The sequence below is a fragment of the Arvicola amphibius genome, chromosome X (assembly GCF_903992535.2).
Source record: "Arvicola amphibius chromosome X, mArvAmp1.2, whole genome shotgun sequence".
Classification (NCBI taxonomy): Eukaryota; Metazoa; Chordata; class Mammalia; order Rodentia; family Cricetidae; genus Arvicola; species Arvicola amphibius.
Window position 1 is genome coordinate 120220717 of NC_052065.1, and position 15248 is coordinate 120235964.

The following is a 15248-nucleotide window of genomic DNA, read 5'->3' on the forward strand; positions in this document are numbered from 1 at the left end:
GATCTTACACAGGCTACTGTGAACTGTAGGGGTGCTGGGAATTGGACTGTTCTTCTCTATAAGAGCAATAATCACTCCGAACAGCTGAGCTATCTCAACAGCCTCCCCTGTGCCTTTTCTTTTTTGAAGAAGGATCTCACTATGGAGCCCTGACTGTCCTGGAACACACTACATAGCCTAGCTTAGCTTTGAACTCACAGAGATCTGCATCCCAGGTGCCCTGTGCCACCATGCCAGGGTTTTATAAGGTAATTATAACAATCTTGTTTGTGATGTTTTCCAAAACTTGATTGCTCCTGTCAAAATTTCTTGGTGTTATCCAGAGACAGGAAGCAGAAGTAGGAGAACGAAGAGGAGCTTGTTCCTCTCTCTCGTTCCTCTCCTGTTTTCTACCTACCGTTCCTCAGAACTTCCATTCTCAAGGATCAAACGCAGACTCTCCATCGGCGACTTCTAACCTCCAGCAGCAGCCTTCTAGCTATCCATGTGCCGATGCAACCCAGAATGCTGGCTAAAAGCATAGCCACAAGCTGCTCACAGGCAGTGTTTGTGGATGTCCCAGTGACCTGTATAGAAAGGGCGTTGAATTGGTGATGTGGATTCGCATGGTAACGTCTGGCACTGCGCTCATAAAGCTTGCCAGTTTCCACTAGCTCGTGATCATTATACCAGGGAAAGAGCGTTTGGCTTCTGCTGGCACAAAAGCTTAGGAAGTGCTGCAATATCTCCTGTGTTTGGAAGAAAGACACAGACTGTCGTTGCGCACTTGCTGCGTCCTCGGAGTTTTGTTCTTGTTTCTACTGCATCGCCTGCCTCTGGGAGATCAGGCCATCGAGGGTATCCTTAGCCTGGAGCATACATTCCTATTCGGAGAAAGTGTGAAGTCTGGGGAAGGGTTACCCTTATTCAGATCCTTCCTGTCTATAAGAACCGTCATTTCTGGGTTTAGCGCGATAGCTCAGTGGTTAAGAGCACTGACTACTTTGCCAGAGGACCTGGCTTCAATTCCTAGCACCCCCTTAGCAGCTCACAACTGTCTTAATTCCAGTTTCACAGGGCCTGACACCCATGGCAACCCACTAAGGCACATAAAATAGAAAGAAATAAATTAGAAAAAGGAACCTTCATTTCTGTTTTTAAACTAAACAGCCATTTGACTATCTTGAAAGCAAAGGGCAGCTGTAAGTTTTTCAAGTGAAAGACACACTTGAATACACAGCAACAAATTTGTACAGGGCCCTTTATAAACTGTTCAGAGATGGGCATCCCTCAAATAGCAGGGGCCTGTTTCCATTGTGGGACGACATTCACTGAGACACATTCAGTTACCTTTCCTGTAACAACATCTCTGCTCTTACTGTCTGGGTTTTTCTCTCAGTGTGAAGACGGTGGCAATGGAACAGTGGTCAATGCTCCGTGAAGCACAGCAACTTAACTTGTTGTGAGAGAGTTAGAGGGCATAGAAGTTAGTTTTCACTGAGTGAAGCTGAAGGATGAGGATTATCTGCTGCACGTAAAAGAACCAGAAACTTGCCCTGTTTGTGAGCATTGGACAGATGCGCACACATAGAGGATTGGAATCTCAGAGTGCCTTTTAGTCATCAGGAGCTGGTGTTGTCATTCATCAAGTTTTCCTAAACTGTTCAGCAAAAGAAAAAAAAAAAGAGGGCATCGCTTGGCATTTGTCTTTACGGACTGAGCTATGTTGTGATCTAATGTGGAAAAACAGAGGAGAGAAGTGTGCCTTCAGAGGTAGTGCATACCACAGTACCTGACAGCTGAATTTAAAGGGGCAGGAACTTTCAGTTTTCTTTGGTAATAAATTGCCAGACCTCCTTAGCCTCCTTATTCCCCCAGGGAAATGTGAGTGTGCTGTCTGCCCATTCTGTAGCCCCCAAAAGCAGGGCAATCAGAAGTGATAGGGAGTCAAGTCAAAGCAGGAACTCAGTTTATTACAGTGCGTGTCACCATATATAGGTGAAGTGACATGGTGTGACGTGGGGGTCCCTCCAGCCGATGAGAGACAGCCAAGCCCTCCCTCTGGCTGGAGGGGCACCTACCTAGGTTTTGTTGTCTCATCCCTCACTCTGTTCCCTTAAACTCGAGCCAGGCTTTGTTCTGTCCTCGAGGTACAGGCCCTGAGATAATTTTGGCCCAACAATAAATGCCGATATATCACACAATTGTTCTTTTCTCTCTCTCTTCCCCTATATCTGCCCTTAGGAAGAAGATTCATTCATTGATTGATTTTGCTTCAAACCTGATGGTGCCTCGGTTGTGAAAGGTGGCACCAAGGGGGTATCGGTGTCTCCCAGAAAAGTAAATCTGTTCCTCTAGTGATGAGGAGGAAAGTGAAGGAAGATAGGTGCTTCAGCACTCCCATGGGGGGTGTGCAGAAAAGTAACCTGTCTATGCAAGGTAGCTCAAACCAGAATAGGGATGGCAGGTCACAAACCAAATGGCCCCCTCCCGAGAGTGCTCAGCAACACTCCAGGAACATCCGCTACAACCAAGTGCCTGGACCGCTAGATACTGCCAGGAAGCTTCATGAATTATGCTTTCAGTGGCTGATGCCAGAGACCAACTTCAACGAGCAGATCCTGGACTCTCTGGTGCTGGAGCAGTTCCTGAGCATTCTGCCCCGGGCAATGAGGAACTGGATGCAAAAGCATCATCCAGGAGATGTCAAACAGACTGTGAGTCTGGTCGAAAGCTTGCAGACAGAGCCTGATGCAGTGCCTGACAAGGTGAGAATGAGTACTTGGCTGTAATGCCCAGTAACATAGGATAACGCTCGATGGGTCTTGGTTAAGAGTTATCAAGCAGTGAGACCGATTTAGTCACATTTTTCCTTTTTTATTCCGTTTTGTTTTGTTTTGTTTTCGAGACAGGGTTTCTCCGTAGGTTTGCATCCTGTCCTGGAACTAGCTCTTGTAGACCAGGCTGACCTCCGACTCACAGAGATCCTCCCGCCTCTGCCTCTGCCTCTGCCTCCGCCTCCTGAGTGCTGGGATTAAAGGGCCGCGCCACCACCGCCCGCCAGTCACATTTTCTTCTTCCTTAGAATGGCTAGGTAGGATCCAAAATGATGTGCCAACCGTCGCTCCATACGGTCCAGAGTGACAGGCGGAGTCTTTCATGGCCTTAAAGGGAGAAAGTGTGTTTTTCTCATTTTAAGGCCAGGGATTGATGCTGGAGGGCCTACTCTAGCAGATCTAAGAATACAAGACTTGAGATGTTAGAAACAGAAATAAAAGGCAAAAAGAAGGTGTGGGAAGGTGGATTCCAAACATATGATAGTGCAGAGACTAAAGTGGATGGCAGAGAACGGAAACTCAAATCAGACAGCTTTGGGAGGCAGAAAAGGAAGAGTAACATGGGAAGCAAAACTGAAACAAAGCCTTTGAAGAGAAATGCTCCCAGAGAGGTAGAGGGAATCTAGAGGCTGAGGACGGCATCCCTCTAATGGAAACACACCCCTGAGCTGAGAGAAATGGAGCCCCACTGTTCTCTCCTAGTGGCATATTCCCAGTACTGCTAGTGAGTGGGAACCAAGGAACACCCCTAGGTGACCGAGAAACAGCCCTCGGTGGCCAAGAAACACCCCTAGGTGACAAACGCATATCACCTCTCTATGGGAGCCAACCTAAGAATATAAAGCAGATTTATTTCTTGGTGTCCTATGGTGACCAAATCCTGCAGAGAGAGGTTGGAGCTCATCCCGGTCTTCATTTTGCTTGAATCCCTTTGTTTCATCCCTTCCCCCACAAAAGCTTTCCTTGCTTCCAGGGAGATTTAAGCGTTGGCCTGACAGAAAAGCCTTTTAAGTACCATGCTTTATCTTTCGCATAAAGGGAAAGGAGAAAACCACTTCGCGAGGCTCAGAGTCAAGAACAGAGCTGATGAAGGCAGCTTTAGAGCAACACTCCAGTCTGCTCAACACGACCCTGGTCGTTGGCTGTGGCTCTGTATGTAGGCGTGGAGGCTGCTAGGTAGAAGGGCTGGAAGATGACAGGTTGCTTTTGTTATTGTTTTGTTACTGTTTCGGTTATCCTAACTCATCTTTTCCAGGCAGCCTCATTTCTACGCTTTCCTTCTGCTGAGACCCACAGTGCCTACTAGGTGTTCAGGGGTGTGTTAGACCTTAATGCTCTCCAGACAACTGCATTTGGCATGATGAGAATGGGAACTGGATAGTTCACTTGACTACTTCCTGTCATTTTGGTGTCTCCACGTAAACTCTGTTAATTTCTTCAGCATACAGCCAACCACGTGATTCAGAGGCAGGTGACCAAACAGCTTCTGCATCAGTAGTGCTAAACTCAAATCCATTCTGTTCTTCAGGACTTGTTGACATTTGACGATATCGACATGCATTTTTCTGAGAAGGAATGGCGTTTACTGGGTCCTTCTCAGAAGGCACTCTACAGTGATGAAATGCTGAACATCTACAAGACGGCTGCCTCTCTAGGTAACGATACCTTCTTCCGTGCATGGATATGTTGCATGGTGTAGCCTGTGCTTATGAAATATACACCCTGTGAGAAAGCTCCTTTTGGAGTGCAATCGAATTAGATTGCTTCGTAACCCGCTGATTCCCGGGAGTTCTTTCCATTTTCTGGATTCTGATGCTTTGCTAGATGTTTGGCTAGTAGTTAATTATCACTGTTAAAGTACTGTTTTGTCCTCTTCCCGTGGGATTCTATAGAATAAAAGTTTTTTTTTTATATTAATGAGGATCAAATTTTCCCGTTAGAGTGTATGGTTTCAACATGAAGGCTAGAACTCTCAAATCCCTTAGCTCTAGATACGCGTAAGGAAATAACATTGACTGAGTAAGTAAGAAATGCTAGTGACTTCCAAAAAATGTGAGCAGTGACAGAGACAACTGGCTGCCTGGACAGTCACCCAAGGTTTCTCTACAACACTGAGGCATCTACCTTCATCCTATAGGCCTATAGACTATACATATCTGACAGACTTTCCTGTGAAGTAGGATATTCAGAAGGGCTGTTCCTTCTTGTCTGACAGGGTTTGGCAGTCACCCTCTTTTGGGTCTTGCTTGTCCAATGAGGACAGCACACTGTCAGCAGTCGAGGCAAGGGCATTTTCTCGCTTAGTGACTTTCTTTTGCCATGTGGAGTTTCTTCAATGTCCATTATCTTCTCTGTAGCAGATTGATGCTACCAGGAGCAGACTTCTTAAATGCCATATTCTGTAAATCTCTGAAATGTTGGAAGACGACCCGTCTTTCTAAGATATCTATTTGATCTTGAAAACATACCTAATATGACTACAAGTTTCATTTAATAAGTGACTAACAACTAATCTGCATTTCCTTATTATCCTAAATAATTGGTAATATCACTATTGTAATCAGCAGGGTTTGTTAACATTACTTTTAAAATAAATGTTCCTTTATAAAATGAAGAATACTTCAAGCAAATACAAAGTCTTGATTGCACAAAAATGCAATCACTGACAAGCCACCTGTTTGTTAAACTTAATGAATATACTAAACTATTTCAGTATAGCTCTAAAAAACCTCCCCATTTTTATTAATCAAATTTACTTGCTTCTAAATTAGAAACAAATTTAAAAGTCTTCTTTTTCTATGCTATAACAAAAATCTTTGAAATTTTTCACTCTTTTAATAAAATGCTAGTGACATGAACTTATTTAAATGACTTTTACATAAATCCTAGGGCAATATACACCTGAAATGCATAAACTCTTAGAAGATACAAGAACTGCTGGCCAATTCACAAATTCAATTCACAAATTCAATTTGTGAATTCACAAATTCACAAATTCAATTTGTGAATTCAATTCACAAATGAACCAAAAACAATCTACTGTGCTGGTGGTGGTTAAAGGACACGGTGAACCAGTTCCTCCTGCTGATGATAGCCTCACATTCCCCTCAGATGTTGAGCATTTCCATTATCTTTCATTCTTTTCTTTATTCCTCATCCCCAGGCTGGAATAGCCCTGTGTGGGTTCAGGACTGGTAGCCAGGGGACTGTTGGTCCTTTTCTCTTTTATTAAGAAATAAAGACCCAGTGGGGGCTCATGCCTTTAATTCCAGCACTCAGGAGGCAGAGGCAGGTGGAGCTCTGTGAGTTCAAGGACAGCCTGGTCTACAGAACAAGTTCCAGGACAGCCAAGGCTGCTGTTAGGTAGAGAGATTGTGACGTGAAAAGAATGAATGAATTAATAAACAGAGAGAGGAGAGAAAGAGAGAGAGAGAGAGAGAGAGAGAGACAGAGAGAGAGAGAGACAGAGACAGAGAGAGAGACAGAGAGAGAGACAGAGAGAAAAGAAAGAAAAAGATCTTGTTATGTATGCAAGCTTGTTTGTCTGTGTGAGTGTTTCTGAGGGTATCCATAGAGGCCAAAGAGGCCATTGGATCCCTTGGAACAGGAGGCATCTGTGTGCAGGACTAGGACTGTGGTCTCATGATTGAGCAGCAAGCACTCTTAACATTGGCACCACCTCTCCGGCCCTGGTCCTGTCTTTCTGATTATTTCCTCCTGACCTTGTAAAGTATTAAGGAATCTTTACTAACATGCTGTTCTCTTGTTTTCTTTTGTCTTTTTGTTTTTTTTTCCGTTTCTTTGTTTTGCTTGTTTGTTGGTTTTATGTTTGGATTTTTGTTTGTTTGTTTGTAATTTCCCCAGTATTTTTCTGCCTTTCCATCTTCCTTAGTGTGGTGGTTTGAATGGGAATGGTCTTCGTTGGCTCATACATTTAAATACTTGGTCCCTGTTAGTGGAACTGTTTGAAAAGGTTTAGAAGGTATGACTTTGTTGGAGTAGGTGTGACCTTGTTTGAGGAGAAGTGTCACTGGGGGTGAGGTTTGAGGCTTCAGATGCCCACTCTAGGCCTAGTCTCTCCCTCCGTGTCTTACTGTCTCCGTCTCTGTGTATGTTTCTCTGTCTCACTGTGTCTCTTTGTCTCTCTCTGTCTGTCTCTTTTACTCCCTCTCTCTCTTCCTCGGAATGTAAAGCTCTTAGCTACTTCTCCATGCCTTTACGCTCCCCACCGTGATGACAATGGACTAATCCTCTAAATCCATAAGCAAGCCCTGAATTAAATATGTTCTTTGATAAGAGTCCCTGTGGTCATGGTGTCTCTTCACAGCAATAGAAGAATGCCTGAGACCCTTTGCCTGCCTATGTACAACTTTCTGTTCAAGTATATAGAAATCTCCCACTGGAAACCCCGACCTTGCAGCAGCTGCAGGAGTTTCCTTTTTTTTTTTTTTTTCTTTTCTTTAGCTCCTTTTCAGGTCTCAACAATTCTTCCTGTTCATTTCGTTAGCAGGATGTAGCTTTCTAGAATAAAATGGCACTGACACTCTTTCTGTTGCTTTCTTGGCTTTCTGTTCTTACTTTAACTGGGACACACTTTGTAGAAATTGTCTATACTTTTCTGTATTATATTCAAGCGTCATCTGTCTCTTTCTGTTTCCTTCTTTGTTCTTCTTTTTGCTTTTGATTATCTTCTAATTTATTGGTGGGGGGAAGCATACTGTATCCTGTCTTTGACTTTTTGTGCCTTTTTTGCTTCTTTTTGGTTTTCTAATTCTGGATGAACTTTTTCTTCTTCTCAAGGCAGAAGCTGTGGGGGAAAAAAAGCGTCTCATACTGCTGAACTTCATCCTCTCTTTTCCCAGGGAGGTCCCCTACAACTTCTCCCATGAACTCTGCCTTCCCTTGATAGTTTTCCCCCCTCACCCTCACAAAGTTATAGTCTTCGTAATAAACTCAGGCTCTTGTGCCCCACCTGGTGGCCATACAGTTTTCTTTAAAATTGACATTTTTTAACCTGACAGTGGTGGTGCACTCCTTTAATCCCAGTACTAGGGAGGCAGAGGCAGGTGGATCTCTGTGAGTGTGAGGCCAGCCTGGTCTACAAGAGCTGGTTCCAGGACAGGCTCCAAAGCTGTAGAGAAACCCTGTCTAGAAAAATAATAATAATGCTTCCTTCAGAAGAGTATGTAGTGTGACTTTGCTGGAGATACCCCTGAAAGCTTTCTCTGTTCTGAATTACCTAGATCTCATGGGTCATTTGTCCTTGGTTTGGCACTTGCTTTAGTTAGTATTTCTATTGCTATGATAAACACCACAATCAAATGGCACTTCTCATCCGGCATTTCAGAAAGTCAGGTCAAGAATTCAAGTAGGGCAGGAACCAAAGCAGAGGCCATGGAGGGGAGCTGCTTGCTGACTTTCTCAGCTTGCTCTCTCATGCACCTTAGGTTCATCTTCCCAGGGGTGGCATTGCCCAAAGGGCGCTGGACCCTCCCACATAAATCAGTAATCAAGAAAATTCCATATAAATTGGCCTATTGGCAATCTGATGGAGGTGTTTTTTCAGTTAACTTTCCACTTTCCAGATAACTCTAACTTGTTACAAGTTGATTTTAAAAAAACCTAACCAGGACAGTCTTCAGGTCTTTATTAGTAATTGTTGATGTTTTTTTTTTCCCTTTTACAAGCTATTTATATATTGACCGTTGTGTGTAGTAAAAGGAGCGGCAGGCTGCATCCCTGCCGCCCGGCTAGTTTAGCCCGTGAAATAACCACACAGAAATCTGTATTAATTAAGTTGCTGCCTGGCCCATTAACTCTAGCCTCTTCTTGGCTAATTCTTAGATCTTGATTCAACCCATTTCTAATAATCTGTGTAGAACCAAGAGGTCATGGCTTACCGGGAAATATTCAGCATGTCTGACCTGGCAGCTTCGTGATGGCGGCTCTCTGCCTCTGCCTCCTTTCTCCCAGCATTCTGTTCTGTCTACTCTGCCTATCTAAGCTGCTGTCTCTTTATTTAACCAGTGAAAGAAACACATAGCCAGAAGACCCTCCTACACCAATTGTGCTTCTTTATAAGTGTTATTTACATTTTTAGTGTCTTGTTTTTCTTTTCTGGGCTTTGCACTAAAATGAGGTGCAGGTATCACATCATTTAAGTGATATTTAAGTTTCTGTACGTTGTTATGGATTTCGTCCAGTTCATGTTAGAACTGTGCTTCCCGTTCCCCTGCTGTTCACCAATGTGTTTCCAAATATTCCACACTGTGCTCAGTTCTGAAGCCCCTTTTTTGTCGGTGGCTGAGAGAGGCTCACTTGGTGGCACTTGACACGCAAGGATGAGGACCTGAGTTAGATCCCCATAACCACTTCAAAAAGTCAAGTGTGAGCCACGTGGTGGTGATGCACCCCTTTAATCCATTTACTTGAGAGGCAGAGGCAGGTGGATCTCTGAGTTAGAAGCCAGCCTTTTCCAGAGTGAGTGCCAAGGCAGCCAGGGCAACACAGAGAAACCCTGTCTCAGGAAACAAATAAATATAAAAGGTTAGGTGTGGTGGCAGAAATCTGTCATAACTGCACCAGGCACCAGGGAGGTGGAGACAAGTGGATCTCCAGGGCTCACTGACCAGCCAGCCTCATTTGCTTGGTGAGCTCCAGAGTCAGTCAAGTATCCTGACTTAAAATGCACAAGGTGGAGGAGGACCAAGGCTTACCCCAGATCCTGCACACAAATGCCTACACACACATACACGCCAAAGCCGTGTACTGTGTTTGATTTTATGATAATAACTTCATCTTTAAATGTCTTCTGCTGTGCATGTTTATTGTTCTGTTCTAAATTGCTGCTTCTGCTTTAAATTGAAAAAGACAAGCTCTACCTGAAATAGTAAAACAGCTGGCATTCAGACTTTGTAGTGGTGCCACTGCCACTCTGTTTCTGGTGGTCTCACCAGATTCAGCCTCCCATGGAGCTGCAGCAGTGGCCACCATACCACCAGGACAGTCCTAGAGGACATTCTTACTCACTGAGTTACTCTACTGCTGGGGCCCTACACCAGAAGAGTTGCTCCCCTGTCTCTGCAGACTGCGCCCTGAGTAGGAAGGAGAGGCATATGGAAATTCTACAGTAAGTTTAGTTAGGCCTACAACAAACTTGATTGGGCCTTCACTAAAAATTGCATAAACATTTACATTTGTTTGAAGAGTCCCGATATCTTCATTGTGTTGACGCCTCTGATTCCTGGATGTGATGTGTCTTGCTTTAGGTGTTCATTGATTTCTTTCATCAACATTTTATCATTTTCAGTACGTAGATACTCTTCATATTTTGTGAAGTATGTGTCTCAGCTTTTCCCATTGTAACAACAGCAAGGATACCAGTTTTAACTTTGGTTTCCTCATTATGTCATAAATGAATGCCTTGGACTTTTATCATGGACTTTTTTTATCAGAGTGAACTCCCTACAAGTAATGTTTTTGTTTAGATTTCTTAGACAACCTCAGGATTTTCCTTGTAAGCAACCATCCATAATGCTTTTTATTTCTTTGTCTTGACTTTATTGCGTTAACTTCAACTTCCTGTAGCTAGTACGGGAGCAGGGTTGTTGCTTTTGTACAAATTTTAAAAATTCTCCATTTATGAGGTTTTTTTTTTATCATGAATGGATGTGAGATTTTGTCATATACTTTTGTCAATTGATAAGAGCATTTGAATTTCATTTTTTTTCATCATTTAAGACAGATTCTCAATGTGCGTCTAAGGCTTGGCTTGAACTTGTGATTCTCTGCTTTTCATCTCCAGAGATTTGGTGTTCTGAGTGTCTGTGATAATGTCACACTTATCTTTCGATAGTGTCTTAGTTTGCAGCAAAGAAAGAGGCAGAGGAAGAAAGAGATCCTGCCTGACATGGATTTTGAACCCTCAAAGCTCACCAGCAGTGACACATGTCCTCCAACGGGTCCAAGTTTCCCAATCCTTCTCAAATAGTTTTGATTCCTGGTGTCAAAGCAGTCAAATAGATGAGCCCTTGGGGGCCAGCTCTCATAAACCACCACCTGCCCTATATCCTTTCCTTTCGGGAGGGCTGTTTGAGACAGGGTTTTGCAATGTGGCCCATAATTGCGCTCATTATTCTCACTCCAGGTATATCCCTAGCGCTGAGATCATAGTCTTGTGCAACAAAGCCTGCTTGGATTCTGTGCTTCTTGTTAGTCCTTTCCTTCTGGTATTCTTTCTTGTCAGTCCTGGTGGTGACTTACTGCTTCTACTCTGTTCTGAAAAGCAGCATTGTACTTAATGATGCCCATTTTCCTTGTTAGAATTCATCTAGTAACGTTGGTTAAGGCCTAAGTTGCTTTTTGCAAGTTTCTCGAGGAGGGAACTTGAAGATTGTCGCCTGTGCTTCTTCTTTTCTACTGTGAGCACTTAAGGCTGCATGTATGCCTTTGACCACTTCCGTAACTCTACTCTTTATATTTTGATGTAGTTTAACTTCATTTTCATTCCGATCTAAGTATGTTACACTCTCTTTTGAGGGTTTTCTTGAAGGACACATTATTTGTAAGCATATTGCTTCCATGTGTCTTTAAGTTATACAATTCCTGATTTTGTTTTCTAGTTTGATTACACCTTTGTCAGATTTGGCATTGACTCGAGTTACAACTCTCTTAGTGTTTGATCCGATAAGTGCCTTTCTTGCATTCTAATAGGTATATCTATTACAATCAGAGAGTTCCAGTCCTATCGATGTATGTCATTTTAGCAGACACCCACTCTTCGTTAGTTTAACATGCAGAGTCTTCATCGCTTTTATATGACTTTCTTCCAATGAGTTTTGTTTTCAGAGGCTTCGTGGCATTTTGTATCTTTCGGTTCCTCTGATCCCGCTAGTTCTGCCATGGCTTATGGCTGATGCTGTCTGAGGGCATAGAAGGCACTGTGGAAAGGGGAATTTCAACATAAGGAGGAAAAGGCTTCCTAAGTCAGGTCACTAGTTCTAACTGGGTCTCTCCTGCTATTTCTGCTTCTTCACTTTCATGGCTCTTGTTATAAGAACATATCTCATGCCTACAATGTTAACGATACTTCTTGTTCATTGGCCCTTATGTGACACCATCTCCATAAATGGAGCTGTTTAGACATGTCATTTATCTCTCGGCTTCTTGACGAAAGCTTCCATGCTGTGCCAGGATGCTAGTATATACTCCCCAATCTGCTTATTGTTGACAGATAACAGGAGGGTTCCTTTATGGACCTGTGCTTGTTGGTTTGCATTTTACCAGTCTTTAAAAAGGTTTCACACTCAGTCTGAGAAAGGAGTGAGTCTGTCTAGGCAGCCTTCTGCAGATAGGTTTTGGGTTGGAAAATACTGGGTTACTGGGTTTGAGATTCTACTTTCTTCTGGGTATATGTTTGGGTGTGATATACTTTGCTAGGTTTTTGTTTGGTGTTTCTTTCTAAAATTCTTGAGTCTTAGACCTCTTTGTCTTCTTACTGCTTTTTATGATTTCCTTTTGTAACTTCTGGTGCCATTTGATGGGCCGCTTTGGGTGCCGCGCAGAGGGGATAAAGGGACTATGGATCTGTAGCAGTTTTCTGCCTGGGACAGAGTCACTAGTTTATGTATTTCTTTAATTTTCATCGACAATTCTCTTTAGTCCTTTAAATTTTCTCGCCTATAAAGCACCTGACTGATTCTTTTCTTTATATGGACAGGGTTAAAGCCAGAAAATGACATGGGAAATGATCAGCCTGAATCTGCCTCTACATCAGAAATAGAAGCAAAACCATCTAAAGTTTCGAACACCAGAAAGAAAGCAGCCCAGAAAAAAAACAGCAGAAAAAGCCATGCAGACACACTTGGGGCACAGAAACGTGGTCAGGCTCATCCACGGAGGGGAGGAATGTCAGCTTCAGTTTGTAAAAAACAGGTTGTAAAACGTCATCAATGTCAGGAGTGTAAGAAATGCTTCAGAGTTCCTGCTGAGCTGGTTAGGCACCATAGATTTCACACCAGAGAGAAGCCTTTTCCTTGTCAAGAGTGCGACAGGAGGTTCAGGTGGATGTCAGATCTTACGATGCATTCCCGGACACACAAAGGGCTAAAATTATATAAGTGCTCCTGGTGTCAGAAAAGCTTTTCTCTCAACACAAACTTACATAAACACCAAAGAATTCATACAGGAGAGAAACCCTATAAGTGTCTGAAATGTGGGAGAGCATTTACTCAGAAATGTCACCTCGTTAAACACCACATAGTCCACACTAGAGAGAAGTCCTATTCATGTAGCCTGTGTGAGAGAAAGTTTAACAGACAGTCAAGCTTCCTCGCACACAAGAGGAGACGTTGTCAGGCAACAGGGCCAGTTGGAGGACAGTCAGTGACAGATGGTAGTAGATTAGGAGCTTCCCATGATAAGAATCTGTTACGGAAGAAAACTAGGGAGAGTTATGCTTTGCGTCCCAGAAAGGAATCCACACTTCTCCCCACTCTTAACGCTTAGTTTTCAGTGGTCACCATGAAATTGTTATTTACTAGATACGTTATGAATAAAAATGGAATTTTGGTAGTCAACTATGTCTGCAGTTATGATTTTCTCTAATGCTCTTCTCAGGTGCCAGGTGCCATGAACCCTGCATTCACTCTTCATGCTTCCTCAGAAGATGTATAAAATGCCATTGCAGCCCCTATGAAGTGAGTTCAGAGAGAATTAATATGCGTCTCCGTAGACAACCAAGATTGAGAATCAGGGAGATTTCCTCATGAACAGGAAGTGAGGCTTAGCGTTTTTTCCTATGTAAGTTTGCCCATCGTGCTTGCTCTCCCGAGTTTGCGCTGCTACCTTGTCTTCTTTCAGGGAAGGTTGGGGAGCACGAGAGGACCTGAAAGCCAACACAAGCAGAAGAGCCTTCCAAGCATTTACAATCCTCCTGCCATTCTCTCTGTACTCACATAGAGACTGGAGTGATCACAGAGACACTGCATGCCCACATCTAGTTATCTGTCTCCGTGGAGGTCCAGGGCAATAGTGAAGTGGCCTGATAATTTTGGCTTTCCTCATACACACTGACGACTTTCAAATGGGTGCATACCACTCCTGTCCCTAAAGAGAGCTTCACTTTTGTGATTTCTTAGCCCTAAATGAGGATGGCTGATTTCTCTATAGAAAGGTCTGAGCGTTTAATTGACTGAAAATGGCAAGGAGAGCCTTATGTAGCCTCTTTGACTTGATACACCTCTGCTCCTAGAAGGGGACATCCAAAAGCATCCAGAAAAGGGCTTATGATCTCCATCAGAATCAGGCCAGATGGAAGCTGCTTTTTGATCTTGTTTTTTATCCCTTCTCCATTTGTGCAAGTATCTCTTTAGAGATAAATAACATGAATGGGTTGAAAGATATATCAAAAGCTAATTTATGATATTGGGCAAGGTTGCCATATATTTGTAAATGGAAAACAACATGCTCCATACTAAATTTAAATATTGAAAAAACTCCTTTAAAACCAAATATCCCCCAAAAGGATAATTTTCCCCTCTTAACTTTTTTCATGATTTATTTTTGTGTATGGATGTTTTACCTGTATGTACATCTGTTCATCATATGTGTGCAGTACCAAAGGAGGCCATTAAGAGGTGAAAGTTCCCTGATAACTGGAGCTACAGTGGCTAGTGACCACGCAGGCGCTGGGGATTGAACTTAAGTCCTCTGTAAGAGCTCTTAACCACTGAGCCATCTCTTCAGTCCTATGATTCACTTTTTGAATAGATGATTAAAGGAAAATTTTCAAAGAGACTTTGCAGAGCCTAGTTTCAGATTCATCAAATGGGAATGACTTCTGACTGAGAGCTACCGTGTGGGTTAAACGGACTATTTAATAATGTATATTATAGTATGTAGGAGAGAGGTGGGACACCTTCAGTGTTCCAGAATCACTTGGAGCATTCTTCACGCACCTAGTGGTGTAAAGAAACTAAACATTCTATGTTTCTGCCGCATTTAATTGTACTTACTTAATGTCTTTTCCACTAGTCTCACTTTCCTTTTGGTTTGATGCTGCTCTCCACTTAGATATACTGGCTATTACTAACAACCAAAGTATACCAAAAAATATATTTCCCAAGGATGGGGACTGTGCACCCAACATCCACCCCTACCCCTTCCATGGCAACATGAGGCTGCACCCTGAGATCTGAGAGAGCTAGCGCTCTCACTCTATAAGTAAGTAAACAAATATGATATAATAATTTATAGTATTTTTTAACTACTGCCAGGACTGGAGAGCTGGCTCAGTGGTTAAGAGCACTGACTGCTCTTCCAGGGAACCCGGGTTTCATTCCCAGAGCCCACATGGAAGCTTACAAATATTTATAACTCAATTCCAAGGGATCTGATGCCCTCTTCTGGCCGCCGAGTGTATGAGCACACCTG